A 19,355-nucleotide genomic window follows, 5' to 3' on the forward strand; every position below is an offset into this window, starting at 1 on the left:
TGCATAGTTATCTTTGGCAGCTTTTCTGGGTTTTGTTTATTTTTTGTGTGGGTTTTTATTGCTTTCATTTGCCCTTTCCCTTGCCTTTGGCCTTGAAAACTTCCTTTATTGTTCCTAGCAAGGTGGACCTGAGGGGACAAATTCTCTCAATTTTCATGTGTCCAGAAATATATTTATTTTGCTTTCATTTGTGAGAGACAGCTTTGCTGACCAAAGATTCCTGGCTGCCAGTTTGTTTTTCCTTCTGGTGTTCAGTGATTTCTGAGGTGAAGTCAGCATCGGCCCCAGTGGGTTCCTTTATGAACCATGAGTCCTTCTTCTCCCGCAGGTCAAAGTTTCCTTTTGGTCTTTGTATGCCAACACTTGTAACATACTGCCTCTCTGCATTTATTTCTCCTGCTTATAACTCACTGGGCTTCCGAGATGTGATTGATTCCCACAGAATTTGGGGTATTTCCAGCCTTGACTTCCTGTGGTGTTCTTTTCTCCTGTTCTTTCGCTTTCCTCCTCTCCTGGTGTTCCCATTGTGTGTGGGCACATACCACAGTGCTGCACATTTCTGAGGTGCTCTTCACTTTCTCCTCCTCTTCCTTCTCCTCCTCATATTGCAAAGTCTTCATCTGTATCACTACCAACTCACTGACTCTTTCCATCTACTATTGGTCCCTGCTGGTGAATTTTTCATTTCAGGATGTTTTTCAACTGCAGAGATTCCATTTGGTTTTTAAAATTCTTTACCTCTTCACCTATATTTCCTGATGAGACATTGTCATCATACCTTCCTTTACTTCCTTGAGCATGGTTTCATTAGTTTTTTGAACACATTTATAATGACTGTTTGAAGTTTCAGTTACACTTGACATCTAGATGCCCTCACAGGCAACTCTACTGCATGTTCTTCTAGGTATGAGTCGAGCTTTGTTCTCTTTCCTCCTCTTCCTCCTCTTTCTCCTCCTTCTGACAAATTATTTTCCAGTAATATACAATAGCAACTCTGAATACTCATTTCTCTCCTAACCTGCAGCTTTTCTTTTTGGCTTTTCTTGTTGGCTTACTGACCTGGTACATGACTTCCATGAGCTCAAATCCCAGCGCTCCACCGGTGCAGTGTGAAGCCGCTGGCCTACACAGTCACCCTGGGGGACACTGGCTCTAGCAGGCCTTTGTCCCTTTCCCTGCTCTGTTTAGTGGTCCCTCTTGATTACATCACACCCAGCTGTTCATCTCTCCTGATGGCTTTGCTGATTGTTCTCTTCTTTCCAACAATTCTCTGGCATATAGGTTGCTCCACAATTTGATTTAATTAAATTCAAGCAGGGTATTTTTTAGGCCAGTCTTTGAGGGTTCATTTTTAATTTTATTTCCTCACTGCAGGAATGCTGTTAGTCGAGCTCTCTTCTTTAGGTTCTCTCTAGTAACTCAGCTGGCCTCTGATTTAACTGGTCACTTTCCTGGAGCCACCAGACCCTTTTAAGCTTCTTACTACCAAACTGCCATTGTTTTAGAGGTAACTCTTGGGTCTGAACACCCCTCACTTCTTCAAATAAAGTCAGTGTCTTTGGGGGAGAACACCATTCTATTCTTCTGGGCCACTTCCTTACCCTGGGCAACCGAGGGCACTGGATGTACCTGGCCCGCTTCTCCTGCTTCGTGAGCAGGGACTCGAGTAGGGGAGAAGCTGTGTCCTGTGCCTGGGGGCTGATCGACTCCCAGTAAACAGTAAGCTCTGTGAAATGAGACTGAGGGGACTAGAAACACCACTGGCGGTTCCTCCTGGGAGACACGGGGTCCCCTGACCAAGAACCCAGAGGGACGGGACCACCTCATGTTTGGCTACATCTGCCTGGAATGGAGCTTCCATCGAAGCCAGAGTTCAAGTGTCACGGACTCTTGTTATTCTTGCATATTTAGTAGGCACTGTTGAATAAATGTTTCTTCATTTGCTGCACACTCTTGGAGCAAATACCAGAGAGTTTAAACAGCTGTCACCAGTGATGGTTGTTTCACTGGGGAATGAACCTATGAGTCTCCTCGCTTTCCCTAGAGGGCTCAGCCCTTCTTAGAAACTGAATTACAAAGGTTAACACTACAGTTGCTAATTTTTGTTTTAATTTTCACTGCTTCGCTTTTAAGTCATAATAATTGACATTAAGATAGCATGACAAGGCTTTTTCTGATGAAGCAGAATTGACTGCCCTCAAACAAATTGATACACAGATCTGAAAACAGAAAAGGGAGCCAGGCAGGTGCAAAATGTATTTTACGATTTGTGAAGATAAGAATACATAACTATTTCCTTTTTGTTTTTAAAATGCAGTCACCAAAACTCAAGGTGAATTTATATTTCGTAATGGAAAACAGCATGTAGGTATCAGCTACTCAGCAAGGACACACACATTTTTATTTTTATTCTGCTGTGTTTGGATGCGGGAACTCCTCATGGATCAAATTTGACTTTCTGCATCAGCCACCCAAAGGATCTTGTTTTCAACTCTGCTTCATCCACTGGAACCACTTTTGGTAGGGTGCATATAAGTTAGTAAAAACAGTTAACTAATTATTGCGATAAAGCTAATGTTTATTGACTGCTCCACCAGTCCCTCTGAAAACTTTCAGAAGTGGTATTTCAGTTAGAGCTAACAATACTCTGATGCAATGCAGATGATCATTTCCATCCTACAGACAGAGAGTGCAGTCCTCAGGCTAAGTCACGGCCCATGTCACACAGCTCTTCAGCCAGCGGGAGAGTTGAAAACTGAACCCAGGAAGTCTGGTTTCTCTGTGCTTTGCTAACATACAACATTGCAGCTTCCTTATCAAAGTGTATGCAGCAATCTCAGACTGATGCTTAAGAAATATTCTTGGGTGGTTTTTGTTTGTTTGTTTTGAGGCACGGTCTCACTATGCACTTCAGGCTGGCCTTTAACTCACTATATAGCCCAGATTGGCCTCAAACTCATGGTGATCCTCCTGTCTCAGGCGCCTCCCTAGTGCCACCATGCCTGGCTCTTTAGGAAATATTCTTTTAAGAGAATTACTCATTTACTCATTCAACAAACATACAGACTACCTACTATATCCATTACACTCAATTGTTTAAGCATGGAAAGCAAATACTAACCTTTTCGGAGAAAAGGACAGAATGGAGAATAACTGAATGAGAATCAAAACCCAAGGATAGATTGGTAAGCACGAACACGGAGTGGTGATTGTGGGAAAGATCACAACATTTCAACAACCTCTCACATGCCACATACCGAGCTAATGCCGATGTGCTTTACTTAAGTCATTTCATTTCCTCCCCACAAATGCCACAAGGTAAGTGACTGAGAGCGCAGGTTCTGAAGCCAGCCTTGGAGATCTGAGATCCATTTTATCACTGACTGGCTGAGCAAATCCAAATGTTTAACATCCTGAGCTTCAGTCTGTCCATCTGGAGACTGGAGAGAATCATGGTACATTCTGCAGCAGGAAGGAAGACCAGCTTCTGCTGCAAGCCAAGGAACGCCTGACACATGGCTCAGTAGAGGAGGGCTGGCGCTTTGTCCCTACTCCAGAGGCCCGAGAAGCTGACTGGGGACGTCGGCGCGGCACTTCAGACATGTCAGGCATGACGGACCCGTGATTGCTGCCGCCTCCGCCTCAGGAGCACAAGACAGGTGCTGCACCTCGGGATGTCACTCACATGAGGAGCCAAAAGGGTGCCCTGGGAGGCCCAGGCCGAACCCCTGCAGGTTTCTACTTAGGCCTCCATGGCTGTAACTGCTCTGTATTCAGCCACTTGAGCTGGAGGTAGGGGCACATTCTTACCCACTCAAGACTGGGAGGGATGGGGCACTGCAACAGCGTCGGCACAGGGGTCCCGAAGCTTGGGCGCGTTCTCAACCCAGTCAGGTCCTCATCAAGTGCCAATAAAGGTTTGCTTTTGGTGGCAGTGGTGTGGGGAGCGGTTCTGTTTTTGATGAAGAGGTTAAACAACTCATCCCAAATCACACAGTTTCTACACAACAGAGACAGGATTCAGTGGTGGCTCCGTGGCCTCAAAAACCTAAGCATTAATAAGAATCATTAGGACACCAAGATAGGGGCTTTTCAAAGATTCTGTTCCTCCTGAGTTCCCTTCTAGTCTCTACTTTAGATGCACATAAATTTTTCTTTCATAGATATGACAAGGTATGCCTCAGCTGGTGTCCTCGTAGGAGTCAGTGGAATAAGAAATGAAGAAACAGCCAGCTCTAGCATTCAGTCTTCTGAATCACCAGGCAACCACCTACAATGCAGCAAAAAAAAACACAACTGCATTTAACAGAAAAATAACCATGAAGCTCGCTGGTTCCATTAAGCATGGAAACCAAATACTGACCTTTTAGGATAATAGTTGGCTCCTCTCAGAATGGAAAAATAACTGCCTGAGAATCAAAACCTGATTTGTGAACTGTCCCCTGAAAGCAAGATACTCACAAGATGTTAGAAGCTTTCACCAGGAAAAGGCATCTCTATTTTTCACTTAAAACTCAGCCTTGTTGGTTAAAACCACAACACTTAGAGGATGGTGCCCTCTGCCCCACTGCTGCATGAGAGGACTTACTTAGGTCCATATTTGCAAGGTGTAGGGAACACGGGAGGTCTGGTGATTTCACATGGAAGGCTCTGTGCATGGGATTACTGTGTACAGAGGTGTCTGTCTGCAGAGCGGATTGTTAATCAGTGCCAGGACAAGACTGGATTTCATTAATAGAAACGCAGAACACATGGTTCCAAGTCTGTTTGCTCAACCATAAAATAAGCAGAATATTACTGACTTTATTTTCTCCCAGAGGGTGAAAGAGTAGAAGATCCACAAAGACATAAGCAGCGCCTATAAAGCACTGATGGCATGGTTACTAGACTCAGGAAGGGCAAGGGTTATCAACTTTCACCTCACCAGGCAGGCAGTTATAACACCAACCAACCAACCAACCCACCCACCCACCCCCGGCACCATCGTCAGCATCAGCCACCCACCACCACCATCATTCAGAAAAGGACATTCTACACCAAGTAAGCAGATGGACGTGCCGATTCTCAGAGTAAAAGGCAATACTCAGGTGCAGTGAGTTTCATCGAAGTCACACTCCCTAGTCCTGTTTTTTCATGTTGGACATGGAGAGGTTAACATTTGGGAATCACAGGGTGAGTCTTGGCATTGTTCATCCTTTTCTAGATCCATTTTTGGGGCATTGGATTTCAAGGTCAAGAAAGGTCTCTGGTACAGGATTATAGGCAAGACCCCCAAATTTCAAGACTCATGCAATTAAAAATCTTCACTAAAAATTTTTGGAGCATATTTGCAACTGAAGGAGAGGACATGACAGGCTTCCCCTCCTCACCATAGAGTCTTCCCGGAAGTATCTCATTAGGTAAGGTTGACTTCCGATCACTGCTACTTATGTATGCATTCTAACTTGACTACCAGGACAGCCTTACATCTCCTCGCAAGCTCTGATTATTGTGGGGTCTGAAACCAGCAGCCAATCGTGGTGGACCTTGTTCTAGCGAGTTTGGGGGGAAATGGATCTGTTCAAAGAGGTAAGGATAAAAGCAACTTATAGTAAGTTGAAAACTTTCACATTCACATATCTAACACTAGGTCTTGTACATATGTTCATATGTTCCGAGTACATGCAGATGGTCTGAGGGTGAAATACACCTTTTAGAAAATTCAAATAAAATCAATCAAGGCTGTTTACATTTAAAACTAAAATGACTTTAAACCCAGACTTCCCTGTGTACTTGCTACACAGTGATAACACATAGTCCCAGGAGTTTGGCAGCACCAGGACACTGAGACAATCTCACCAATTTCCACTTTCTCAGAGGTATCAGCACTGGCGAGGCTGGGTGGTTGTTTAAGTCATGGGGCTGGGACACAGTCCTAGAACCCCAGAGCTGTTGTCCAGAACCGTGATCACTCTGCAATATTATATACTCTTCAAATGATAAAGGCACCTTCTGTTCTCATATTGAAGTTCATAAAAACCAAGTCCCTGTTAAGTACAAAACAGTGACTCATTTAGCAGTGGGGCTAAATGGTTAAGGGACAATAAGAATCATAAACAGGATAACAACATGACCTGTGTCCTCGGTGACTCAGAATCAAATGGGAAAGGCTGTTCCACACCCAAGGAACATGTTTTGGGGTAAAAGTTTATCTTGAGAAATAACAAAAAATTTTAACCTTTTTGAGTCATCTAATTTGCTGAGCCGTTTCCTCTTCCTCTCTTCTGTCCATGATATCTAGCAGGTGTGTGACACAGACTAGCCGGGACAGGCAACCAGGTGTCCCTGGTGGGGTGGGAAGCACTCTGGTGGCGGCTTCTCACTTGATGCCTGCGAGCAGGAAGATGAAGTAAGATGTCTTACGCAGTGCTTCTTCGTGCAAAGCCGGGCACGCCAGCCTGGACACTGGAATACCAACGGACCGTGGGCATACCGGTCCACGTAAGAATGCCACTTAAGTGAATGTGCCTCAGCGTTCTTCTGGCCAATGTTCCACATAAGTATCACCATAGCAACAGAAGGACGCCGTACACCTGAAGACTGTGGTGAGCACAAAGCAAAAGGGACCGAAAGCATTCTGACTGGTGTGACCCTTGAGGTCGGGGACTCTCTGTGTTTTAATGGCTGTTTTATCATAGTCCTAGAACATGGAGAAACAGTGAAGGGTTCAAAAATACTGTGCGAGTAAAAGGAAGAAAGGGAGGAAGCGGAGGGAAGCAGAGAGAAAGCAGATATTAGACAGGGAGGAAACAGCGAGTAGTTGGCCAGAACCTGAAAACCTAGGTGGGCGCAGAGGAAGGCGAGCTGGTCCAGGTGGAGGCTGTTGCCTACCTCACCCCAGCCCCGCCTTGGCAACGGCCCTGCACTCTGTGCACCGAGCTTCCCCAGGGGGCACTATTCACACACTCTCCAGCAGCCCCCTGCAGGAGAAAGGCCAGAACACTCACTGCACAGTGGTGATGTCTTGAAAAGATAGTTGCAGGTCACTAATTCTGATTAATGGGGCTGGCGGGATTCTTCTTCCAGCAGGTAGTTTAGGTGGCCTTAGTGGAAGAAAGAGGAGGTAATGTGCTCTGCTAGAAATGGCATATCATTAAAATGTTGACCCTTCTGCTTGCTTAGCTGTGCAATCCCAAGTTCCCTAAGCACAAAAAAAGTGTTTTTCTTGTTCATGAATATAGCTGGTACCTACACAGAGAACATAGTTAACTGTAACACTTCACTGTTCCATCACCTATAAACATGGGTACTGCATCCGCCTCACATGGTACAGTGGGTATGGAACAGGAGATGCACATAAAGGGTAGAGCAGAGAGCAGGCACATGGCAGATGCTTAACTATTCAAATAACAAGCTTTCATTCTGGATGGAAACCTGCTCTCCGATTTTCAGTGATGCAGCTGAGTAATCTTGTGTCTCATCAGCTGAGAGACTACTGAGTCTGGAGAGAACACAGCAGGCCCACCAGCTGCTCACCCATCACGAGGGCTCCACGGAGAAGGAAGGCGTTTACGACTGTCTGGTCACACTGGCATTTGTAAGCAGTGGCCAGAGATGAGAATTTCCAGGAACGTGTGGGACAGCCCTGCACAAGTCATCCAACACGCCCGGTCACGCTGTGCTCTGAGGTGACGCTGTCCCCTGGCTTCCAGCCACCTTTCACTGTACCACCACATGCACAACTGTGAGGCAGTTTGGAAAGTACTGGCAAAGGAAATCTCATTTGCCTCCATTTTGTTGTGCCATCCAAGGGAAAAAACAAATATCAAGCCTCCTTACATTATAAAATGTCAACTTTTCATGAATTCATAGAGAGCTAGTGAAATAGTAAATCAAACAATATATGGCACTCTAAGAAGAAGATCCATGAAAACATTAATAATTTTATCATGTCACAGAAGCAATGAGGACATTTTTCTGAAGAAAATTCAATGAAAACAACTTTGAAGAACTCCTATTTTTCATACTTTCATTTGCCTCTTCCTGGCCCTGTGCCTCACACAGTAAGCATCTGTGCTCTTAAGATTTTAGTCTCCTTGCTATCTACAGTCCTGCATATCTCTAGCTTGAAAATCTGTTTATTCTTTGGCAAAAGTGAAGACAGAAAAAGCAATGATATCAGAGTAGGGCATTGGAGAAAAGGGTAATCAACAGGTCACAGGCACAAGGTCAAAGATCCAGGGTGTTCATATTCTCCAAGAACCATGCAAGAGACAGAAGGAGACCAGACTCAAACCTCTTCTACATCTAGCATTTGTCTACATTGCTGCTAAAGTTCTCAGCTGAATAGTGTCACACAATAGGTGAGGGATTTCACAACATCAAGAAGCTGGTGACATAGGTGTCTCCTTCCACCTGAAGTTTCTAAGTGTTCAGTCGGATGAACTCACAGATTAGTATTATCTGGTTTTAACTGTGTCAGACATCACAAAATAGATATCTGTCTTTCAAAGATTCCTACAAGGAAGCACCAGATGGAAGACATTTCTAATTATGCAAACACAAGCAAATAACTGAAAAAGAGTTAAATTAACCTCATCTCATAGCATGACTCTTCTAAAGCTATAGCAAAAGATGAAAACATGATGACAATGGCCAAAGTCAGAGCTCCTAAGCAGAACTTACTGTCATGACAGAAATGTTCTATGTTGGTGGTTGTCCAACATGGTGGCCACAAGATACGTGTTGAACACTTGAAATATAGCCAAGTGCAACTGAGGAGCTAAATGTTTATTTTTTTAGGTGTAATTAAATTGTTATAGAGCTGGAGGTTTAGTTTAGTGGCACTGTGCCTGTCTCGCAAGCACAAGGTCCTGAGTTCTATCCCTGATACCAGGAAAAAAAAAAAAAATAAATAAATAAAGTGTTACAGCCACATATGGCTAATGGCTACCAGACTGGACGACGCATGTTTAAAAGAGATGGTCGGGGTCCTGGCTGTGAATGCAGATACTACTGGATACAAGCTGTGTGCCCTCTGGCTTTATTCTTCTGTGCTTGGATCTTCACACAAGCCTAATGGCTATCTCATATGAGTGTTGTTAGCATTAAATTAGGAACAAACTAAAAGTGCTTAGACATTGCCTAATCAAATCTGCAGTCAAATGCTCTACCACTGAGCTATACCCCCAAATTTTGTTTTTTGTTTCGGTACCGGGGATCAAACTCGGGTCCTTGCGCTTACAAGCCAAGTGGCGGAACCACTGAGCTAAATCCCCGGCTCTGCCTAATCAAATCTGAGGAAAAGGAATACATTATTAGAATAATCTGAAATATTGACAAACTCTTGTTACTAATAAACCTTGAACAAAGTTTATGTTGGGTCTTAATAAATACATAATAAATGCATATTGAGGCCATTCTCTGAAGTGAAATAAATAGGACACACATGTGTAAATACCAAATAGTTTCTCTAGTGTGAGAAACTGAAACTGTAATTAAGGATACACAAGGATGAAATGGCCTAATAACATATTTCTCGGATTGTGTTTCCATCGTGTGTCATATGACTGTATCAAAATTTAAATTAGGGAGAAGTGTGGCTTATGTGGAGTCTGCTAGCGAATGGGAGTTTTTTCCAGACCACTATTTGTTCAATGTTGGTTTTGGGGATCTTTCTGAAACAAATCACATCCTCTGGTGTCTTGTTGGTGCTTGAGATGCTTTTCTAAGTTATACGGAAAAATGTTTAAGTGCTTTTCAGTTTTGTTTTGGTTGAGTTCTACTGTATTTGAATATTATTGTAGTTTTTATCCCCTTGCAATGCTCTTCTTTGAGTGGTTTAATTTTTTGTATGTGTATGTGATAATAAAGTTATTTAATAAAATTTAAAATGAATAAATACGTAGTTAGCATGAAGCGGTCACAAGCTATAGGATATTTAGAAATAATTCTGTTCATCTTTTTAAATTTGTTTTTTCCTTTGGTGTTTTTATTTTGGGCGGGGGGGACTGGGGATCGAAATCGGGTTCTTGCACTTGAGCAGCAGGCAGCAAAACCACTGAGCTAAATCCCCAACCCTGCTTTGTTGTTTTGAGACAAAGTCTCAGTACAACTCTCAGGCTGGCCTTGAACTCACTACATAGTCCAGGCTGGCCTCAAATTGGCGGTGATCTTCCTGCTCAGCCTCCCAAGTGCTGGGAAATTTTGTTCATCTTTGTTTTATCCTTTATCATGTACATTTTATTTATTTTTTTCTTATATACATTTTATAACAAACTTCTATGTATTTCAGGCACAGGCTCCATTTATAATGGAATTAACAACCAAACATGTTCATTCCAACAATGGAATGAACAACCAAAAATGTAGATCACTGGAATAAACCGACAGAAGTTTGTTTCAACAAGAAACAGTGCTGAGGACCAGGGATTTAGCTCAGTGGTTCTGCTGCCTGTGGAGCAAGGTCCCAAGTTTGATATCTAGTATACCAAAAAAAAAAAAAAACAAAGAAAAGAAACAGTGCTGAGCAGAGAGCATTCAGTTATAGTGTGTCACAAAGATAATTACTGAGTTTGAAAAAACATTGGCACATGGCACACTGGTTACACAGAAAATTTAAAAGTCACCATATAATTCTCTAGTGTGATGAAGAGATATCAGTAGTTATGTCATTTTATGAAACAATAAATTTGTTTTAAGGCCTGATAATTAACACATTTTCTAGAATAAAGTACCACATAACTGTTGAAAAAACCCATTATGGCCACCATTCCACCCTCCTAGGGCAGAGAAGGTGAGCCATGCAGGTGTCAGAAGCACCCCCCACCCTGTGGAAATGAGAAGACATGTAAACAAGCCTCAAAAACAGACTTCCAGATCACCTATAGCAACGCCAAAGGGAAACAAGATGGAACAATCTGATACTCAACCACCTGGACTCTCTCAACTGGCAACAAAAGAGGATCTGGAAAAAATGAAATCAGAAATAATTTCTCAGATAATAGCAAAGATTGTGCTCACAGTGCAAGACATGATTAATAAATCTAGAGAGGACACATTAAAAAAATAGAGGATCTGAGGAACATGATGGAATCCCAACATAGGAAACAAATGGAATCCATAAAACACATACAAACAGATTTCTAGGAGATTAAAAACTCCGTCGAAAGTCTGTGCAGCAGAATGAACCAATGTGAGGATAGAATTTCAGATATAGAAGAAAAGATTGCAATTAGTGACCAGGAAAAGAAAAATTGCTTTAAAATTATAAGGGAACACGAGAAATCAATACAGAACCTGCTAGACAATGCAAAGAAGAATAACATAAGACTGATTGGAGCCAATGAAGAAAGAGGAGAGAGTACAGGTGACATAAAAAAACTGTTCAGAAAAGTGATGGCAGGAAACTTCCCAAGGAGGGGAAAAGAACTTGACATACAGATAAGTGAGGCATATAGGACTCCAGCTAGCCTCGATCAAAAAAAAATCTACACATAGGCATATAATAGTTAGGATTCCAGAAATCCAACAGAAGAACAAAATTCTACAAGCAGTGAGAGAAAAGAAACAAATCACATACAAAGGAAAGCCCATCAGAATCACAGCAAACTTCTCAATGCAAACCCTCAAGGCAAGAAGAGCTTGGAGTGATTTATTTCAAGCCCTAAAGGAAAACAGCCTCCAACACAGATTGATGTACCCTGCAAAACTATCTTTCAAAATTGATGGAGAAATAAGATACTTTCATGATAAAGAGCACCTTAGGAACTTCATGAATACCAAACCGGCACTCCAAAAAATTTTAGACAAAATCCTAGGAAAAGACAATGAGGATCACAACCCCAGGAAGCCCAGCAGAATGAATCCATTGGGCGTGACAAATTAAACACAAAGGGGGAGAATCCAACAAAAAGAAAAAGTCATGACAAGGCTTTTAAAACTTTTAACTTCATCTCTCTAATGAGTGTAGAATTCAATCTTATTATTGTACTGATTAGTATTTTTCTGATTCTAGTGTTGCACACCTTTCCTTGTGCTGTACTGGCTATCATCTTCTTGTGTCTACTTTTTAATTGGGTTGTCTATTAATGAGCTCTAAGAGTTCTTTATATATTCTGGTCATAGGTTATATGCATTGTAAATATGGTCTGCTGAAGGACTACTTTTCATTTTAATGATGTCATTTAAAGTTCTAAATTTTGACGGTAGGTATCTCATTTATCAATTTTTTTCTTCTATACATCATGTTTTTTGTATCCTAGGTAGTTCTTGCCTACTCTAAATTCATAAACATTTTCCCTTATGATTTCTTCTTCAAGTTTTATACTTTTAGGCTTTCTTATTTAGGTTCATAGATCCCTTCAAGGTATTTTTATGTATGGAAATAAAGGGTTGAGGTTAATTTTTTATATACGGATACCAGGTGTCCTAGTGCCGTTTGCTGAAAACACTATCTTTTCCTTGGCTCTTGAATTGATTTTATATTCTATAAAATGCTAATGTTAAATAATCTTTCAAAACTCAGTGGACCATATATGTGTGGTTCTATTTCTAGATTCTGTTTTATTCCAATGATCCATATGTTTTTCCTTACACCAACACTGCCTTGATTACTGTAGCTGTAGAGGCAGTCTTAAAATTAAGTACTAAACATCTTCCAACACTGTTTCTGTTTTTCTTTTTCTTTTTACTTTTCTAGGTCCTTTGTACTCCTACATAACTTTAAAATTTCAATATCCAGTTCTTCATTTAAAGCAAGTATACATAGACCTGAATTTTTATATATACCTTGTGTTTTCTAACCCTGCTAAATTCAAATACAAGTTCTAGGGGCTCCTAGAGATTTCTTAGTATTTTCTCTGTAGATGATCATTTCATCTACATATAAAGATTTTGCTTCTACCTTGCCAATCCTATCCTAATTGTGTCATTTTATTGCCAGACTATTTTGGTTTGGGCCTAGGTTTCAAAGTTTAATGGACAGATAAAGAGTAAGCATATCTGCCCTTGTTCCCCACCTTAAGGAGAAAGCATTGTATCTTCTCCATTTATATAAGGCATTCTCACTGGAAGTATGGAGTACATGTCTTTAATCTGTTGAGAAGGTTCTGTTCTACTTCTAGTCTCCTGATAGCTTTTACCATGAACAGCTGTAGAATTTAGTCCAATACTTTTTCTCCAACTAGTGACAGGATCATATGGCTTTTTCTTTTCCTCTGTTAAAATGATGACTTTTGGGGGTGGATCTTCCAATGCTGAACCAACATTGCCATCCCTATAATAAAACCACTTTCTACATCCTGCCAGATCTGACTTCTAATAGTTTGTTTTGTTAAACAAATTTCTATCTATGTTCATACTTTTTTCTTCTATTATCTTTATCCAGTTTTAGGATTAGCACAATGTTGAGTTCCTAAAATGAGGGGAGAAGTGTTCCTTTTTTTTTTCTGCTTTAAATGTTTGATATAATTTATCAGTTAAAATGTATATGAGCCTGTTGTCGTCATATAGGTAGGTTTTCAAGATAGGAATATACTTTAATAGGTGCTATTCAAATTTTATATTTCCTCCAGTGTTAGTTTCATTAATTTGTCTTCCAAGATACTTCTTAGAAGTTGTCAAATTTATTTCAAAACAGATTTTTGTAATATGCTTTCTATATCCTTTTAAATTCTGTAAAATCTATGGTAATGTCTCCTAGATCTTGATATTTTAATTTTAAAAAATGTATAATTGATATTGGGTAATAGGAAGTAAAGGTCTAAAGGAGCAGGGGGAGGGGGAGGGGCAGGAGAAAGGAAAGAAGGGAAAAGAAAAAATATGAAAAAAGGAAAAAATTGGAAACAAGGTCTTTGCAAATAGGGAAGGGTGGAGGAGGTGAAGGGAGGGCAGGGGAAGGGGAAAAAAATAAGAACCAAGATACTCGGGTAGGTACAAGATCCCAATGATGTATGTAAATGTATTTCATACCTAAAATGTACCAATAAACTTAATGGGGGGGGAGAAACCCATTATGTTGGTGATAAAACAGTCCAAATAGTGTAAATATTGGAATAACAATAAAAAATTATACCAGATAAAATTCACATTAAGTCAAAAACTGTAAAGATGAGATAAGAAGGACATTATATAGTGATAAAGTGGTCAGTTCATCAAGAAGTTACACCAATTATAGAAACAGAAGTACCCAACATTGGAACGTTTAAATATATAAAATAAACGTGAAAGGATCTGAGAGATACTACAATACAGCAGCAGGGATTTCTACTTCACCTTCAACCACAGATGGATCATCCATCAGAAAATGAATAAGGAAACACAGGAATATGAAATTAAAATCAGTAACAGGAATTTTTGAAAATTCACAAATACATGGAATCTAAAAGATGCTCCTGAACAATCAATTGGTCAGTGAAGAAGTTAGAAAGGAAACTTAAAAATATCTTGAGACAAATGGAAATGGAAACATAACATATCAACATGTATGGGGTATACAGCAAAAGCAGTTCTAAGAGGAGAGCTTACAGCAAAAAACATCGACATTAAAAAAGAACAAAGATGCCAGGGATTTAGCTCAGCGGTTTCACCGCCTGCTGTGCAAGCTCAAGGACCCGAGTTCGATCCCCGATACCAAAAAAAAAAGATGGGCTGGGGATTTAGCTCAGTGGTGCCAGCGCCTGCCTCGCAAGTGCAAAGTCCTGAGTTCAATCACTGGTACAAAAAAAAAAGAACAAAGATCTCAAATAACGTTACTCCTCAAGGAACTAGAAAATGAACAAAATAATATCAAAATTAAGATGAAAGAATGTAATAAAGATTAGAGCAGAAATAAAAGAAATAGAGATTAGAAAAACAGAACTAGAATGGAATTAATATGAGAAAATAAAGAAATGGAAACAAAGTCTTTGTAAATAGGGAGGGATGGAGGGGTTGAAGGGAGGGCAGGGGAAGGGGGAAAAATAAGAACCAAGAGAGATTATGTAAAGGTGCAAACTTCTAATGATGAATGTCATTATATTGTACACCTAAAACGTACCAATAAAATAAAATTTAAAAAAAAAGAAAAACAGAATGAGAATGGTTGGTTTTTGAAATGATAAAGTCAACAAACCTTAGAGCTAAACTAAGCAGAGAGGACCAGGCAAAATTAGAAATAAAAGAAGACAAAACTATTAATACAGTACTAATGCAAAGGACTGTAGGAACACTATGCACAATTATACATCAACAAACAGGTGACTCAGGAGAGAAAGGAGGGCAAATTTCTTGACATATACATCACACTATCAATGACTCACAAAGAAAAAAATCTGGGCCAGGGATTTAGCTCAGTGGTGCCACCACCTGCCTTGCAAGCACAAGGTCCTGAGTTCAATCCCCAGTACCAAAAACAAAAACAAACAAACTATATATATATATATATATATATATATATATATGTATATATATATGTGTATATATATGTATATATGTGTATATATATGTATATATATGTGTGTATATATGTATATATATGTGTATATATATGTATATATGTGTATATATATGTATATATGTATATATATATGTATATATATGTGTATATATGTATATATATGTATATATATATGTATGTATGTGTATATATATATGTATATATATATATATATATGAAAAACTTCTGCATGGATCAGTAACAAGTAAGGAGACTGAATCAGTAATTGTCTCCCACCTGAGAGAAACCCAGGACCTGAAGGCTTCATTGCTTAATAAATATTTAAAGAACTAATACCAACCCTTCTCAAACTCTTCTAAAGAACTGAAAAGGAAGGAAGACTACCAAAATCTTTTTACAAGCCATCATTATCCCAACTCCAAAGTCAGACGAAGTCATACAAGAAACATGTAGTGGATCCTTGACTTACAAACTCAATTCGTTCCTGAGGGCTGGCTGTAAATCAAGTTGGTCAGTGAAGGCCCAGGATCCTCTACACAGCCTTCAAAGTCTCTCTCCTGTGTACAGCAGATCTCAGTGTCCTTAGAGAGACACTGACCCGGGATTTCTCAGTTAACCCCACACAGGAGAAGATGCTGTCATGTTCCTTCCAGAACTCTGTAAGGGCTAAATCTGTATCTGAGACCATCTGGAAGCACAAGCAGCCAGCAGGAGGGTCATAACTAAAGACTGGTCATAAGTTAAAACTAAAATTCTAATCATAACCCAGGTTGTTCGTATGTCAGGCCAGTGATAACTCAAGAGTACACTGTACCAGACAATGTTCTTGATGAACATAATGCAAACATCCTCGACAAAATATAAGCAAACCAAATTTAACAACATATTAAAAGGATCACCTACTATCATCAAATGGGTTGTCCCTGGTAGGTAAGGGTACTTTAACATACACAAATCTGTATCTGTGATATACAACATTAGCAGAATGAAGGATAAAAAACATATGATCATCTTAACATGCAAAAAACCAGATAAAATCCAACATTCTTTCATGATAAACCTCTTAGCAAGCAAATTAGGAGTACGACAAATGAGCCTCAGGGGTATATAAAGGGTACATATAAGAAGCTCGTCCTAATACTACACTCAGTGGTGGAAATCTGAAAGCCTTCCACTAAGATCTGGAACAAGACAAGGATGCCCACTCTTGCTATTTTTTTCATCACAGTATTTGAAGTCCTTGTGGAGCAATTAAAGAGAAAGAAATAGAAAGTATCCAAATTAGGAAGGAAGAAATAAACTTGTCACTGTTGCCAACATGATCTTACATAAAGAAAACTCTAAACACTCTCTATCCATCCATCTATCCATCATGTTAGAACTAATAAATGAAATACCATTCACAATAACACCAAGAAAAATTAAACACTTAGGAATTAACCTAACCAAGAAAGTAAAGACCGGTACAGTGACAACTACAGTCCTCTGAATAAGAAGATCGAAGAGGACATCAGAAAATGGAAAGATATCCTCTGTCCCTGGAGAGGCAGAACCAATATTATCAGAATGTCCATACTGTAGCTGAAAGGAAAGAAGGGGAAGGAAAAAATATGAGAAAAGGAAAACATGGAAACAAAGTCTTTGTAAATGGGGAGGGGTGGAGGGGATGAAGGGAGGGCAGGGGAATGGGGAAAAAATAAGAACCAGGTTACATCATATAAAGGTACAAGTTCCCAATGATGAAAGTAACTGTACTGTATTCCTAAAATGTACCAATAAAAGAATTTAAGGGAATAAAATGTCCATACTTCCAAAACTGATACACAGACTGAGTGTAATCACAATCAAAATATCAACAGCAGTCTTTGTAGAACTGGAGAAAGCAATGCTAAAGTTCACATGGAACCAGAACAGCACCAGAACAGCAAAAGCCATCCTGGGTAACAAGAGCAAAGCCGGAGGCATCACAATCTCACACTTGAAGTTATATTATAAAGCAACAGTGATTAAAAACAGTAGGGTTCTGGCACAAAACCAGCCATCTGTATCAATGGAACAGAAACCTAGGCACATTCAATTATTTGATCTTTGACATACACTGGAGGAAAGATAGTCTTTAATACATGGTGCTGGCAAAATTGGATATCCACATACAAAAGAATGAGTCTAGACCCATACATCTCACCATGTACTAAACTAAAATCAAAATGGATCAATGATCTAAATGTTAAAATAGAAACACTTGGCCGGGGATTTAGCTCAGTGGTTTTGCCTCCTGCTGCGCAAGCGCAAGGTCCCGAGTTCGATCCCCGGTACCAAAAAAATAGAAACACTTTATCTGCTGAAAGATAAAATAAGTACAACTCCTGAAGTCATAGGTGTAGGCAAAGACTTTCTCAACAGAACCCTGGTTGCACAGGAAATAGTACTGAAAATCAAAAATGAGATCACATCAAATTAAAAAGTTTCTGCAGGGGGGCGGGGGTTTAGCTCAGTGGCACTGCACCTGCCTGGCAAGGGCAAGGTCCTGAGTTCGATTCCAGGTACTGGGAAAAAAAAAAGAAGCTTCTGCAGAGCAAAAGAAACAACCTACAGAATGGGAAAAAAATTTGCCAGTTACTCCTCAGAGGATTAATATCCAGAATATATAAAGAACTAAAAAAATTAGACCTCCCCCAAATAAAAAGATCCAGTCCAGAAATGGGCAACTGAAACGAAGAGACACTGCTCAAAAGTACAAATAAATACGTGAAGAAATGTTCAGCATCACTGGTCATTAGAGAAATGCAAATGAAAACAACACTGAGATTCCATCTGACTCTAGGAAGAATGGCCATCATCAAGAAAACTAACAAATACTGGAGAGTTGTTTATAGCAGCACAACTCATAATGGCTAAATCTTGGCCTATATGTGCATCAACAGATGCATGGATAAAAGAAAACATGTCATGTATACAAAATGGAATACTACTCAGCCACAAAGAGTAAGTTTCAGTCATTTGTAGGTAAATGGATCCACCTTGAAATCATCACGTTAAGTGAAATAAATCAGACACACAGCTTAAATACTGTATTGCATGGTTTCTCTTATATGAGAAACCAAAATATCAATAAATTAAAGAGAAAAATAAGAGACAGATAGTAGGAAACGGGGAGATAGATCTTTTGCAAACAGGAAAGAGACCAAGAGATTAAGGGGAGGGAGAGGAGGGTGAGCGTTAGGGGAAGAACTAACAGGTGTTACGCATTTGTATGAACACCCCACATGAATGTCATTATGTAGAGCAGACAGGTAATAATAATTTTTTAAAAAGAAGACTTGCTTATGGCCAACAGATACATGAAAAAATGTTCACCCTTACTAATCATTAGGGAAATACAAGTCAAAAGCATGAGACATGGCCTTCCTCTTGCTAGGCTGGTTGTTATCAAAAGGAGAAGACTGCGATGCTGGCAAGCATGTGAAGAAAAAGAGAACCCTTACACAAGGTGTGATCTAAAACTACAGAGAATGTTTAAACTGTGAAAACATTCTCACAGTAACAGACACACTGCCCCGCCATCCCCCTTACGCATCCCACAGTCGCATGGCAGCGCTGGAAGCCTCTTTTGTTCTGGTTGTTCTGCCATGGCTGCCTTCATCTCCTGAATCGATTCCAAATGTTCAGTCACTCCAACTTTGTGGAAGAGCCAGGCTCACAGGGTCTCCGGCCTGCTGAGGTGGACAAGGACACGGGGTCACGTTACAAGCCCGACATTCCCTGGAATTCTCATTTTGTGCTTGGATTCACTTGTTCTTCCACTACAGTCTTGCCCTCGCAGGAGCCGGTCCGGGTCACCACAGTGCATCGTGAGATCTCCTTAGTCTCTTTTATCCCTGAGTTTCCGGTCTTTCCTTTTTTTCATAACTATATGGTAAGTCCCCGACTTACGATCATG

At 40.2% G+C, this 19,355-nt stretch overlaps 1 protein-coding gene across 11 annotated transcripts in view; it reads right to left on the reverse strand.

The window, feature by feature from the left end:
* Positions 1-19,355, reverse strand: part of Taf2 (TATA-box binding protein associated factor 2) — a 105,842-nt gene that overhangs the window by 11,133 nt on the left and 75,354 nt on the right. For 7 of the 11 annotated variants that reach the window (XR_015442927.1, XR_015442928.1, XR_015442925.1 and 4 more), the window contains exons 27-30: positions 6,218-6,369; positions 5,839-6,026; positions 4,364-4,442; positions 3,258-4,270 (exon numbers count right to left, since the gene is read on the reverse strand). The exons of 1 other annotated variant lie outside the window; for it this stretch is intronic. The gene's annotated coding sequence lies outside the window, so the exon portion shown is untranslated. The remainder of the gene's footprint in view (positions 1-3,257; positions 4,271-4,363; positions 4,443-5,838; positions 6,027-6,217; positions 6,370-19,355) is intronic. 3 more of the 11 variants (XR_015442921.1, XR_015442924.1, XR_015442929.1) reach the window with 3 other exon arrangements.

The sequence above is a fragment of the Heterocephalus glaber genome, unplaced genomic scaffold (assembly GCF_053883595.1).
Source record: "Heterocephalus glaber isolate CG9 unplaced genomic scaffold, H.glaber_assembly_v1.0 deba00001555, whole genome shotgun sequence".
Lineage (NCBI taxonomy): Eukaryota > Metazoa > Chordata > Mammalia > Rodentia > Bathyergidae > Heterocephalus > Heterocephalus glaber.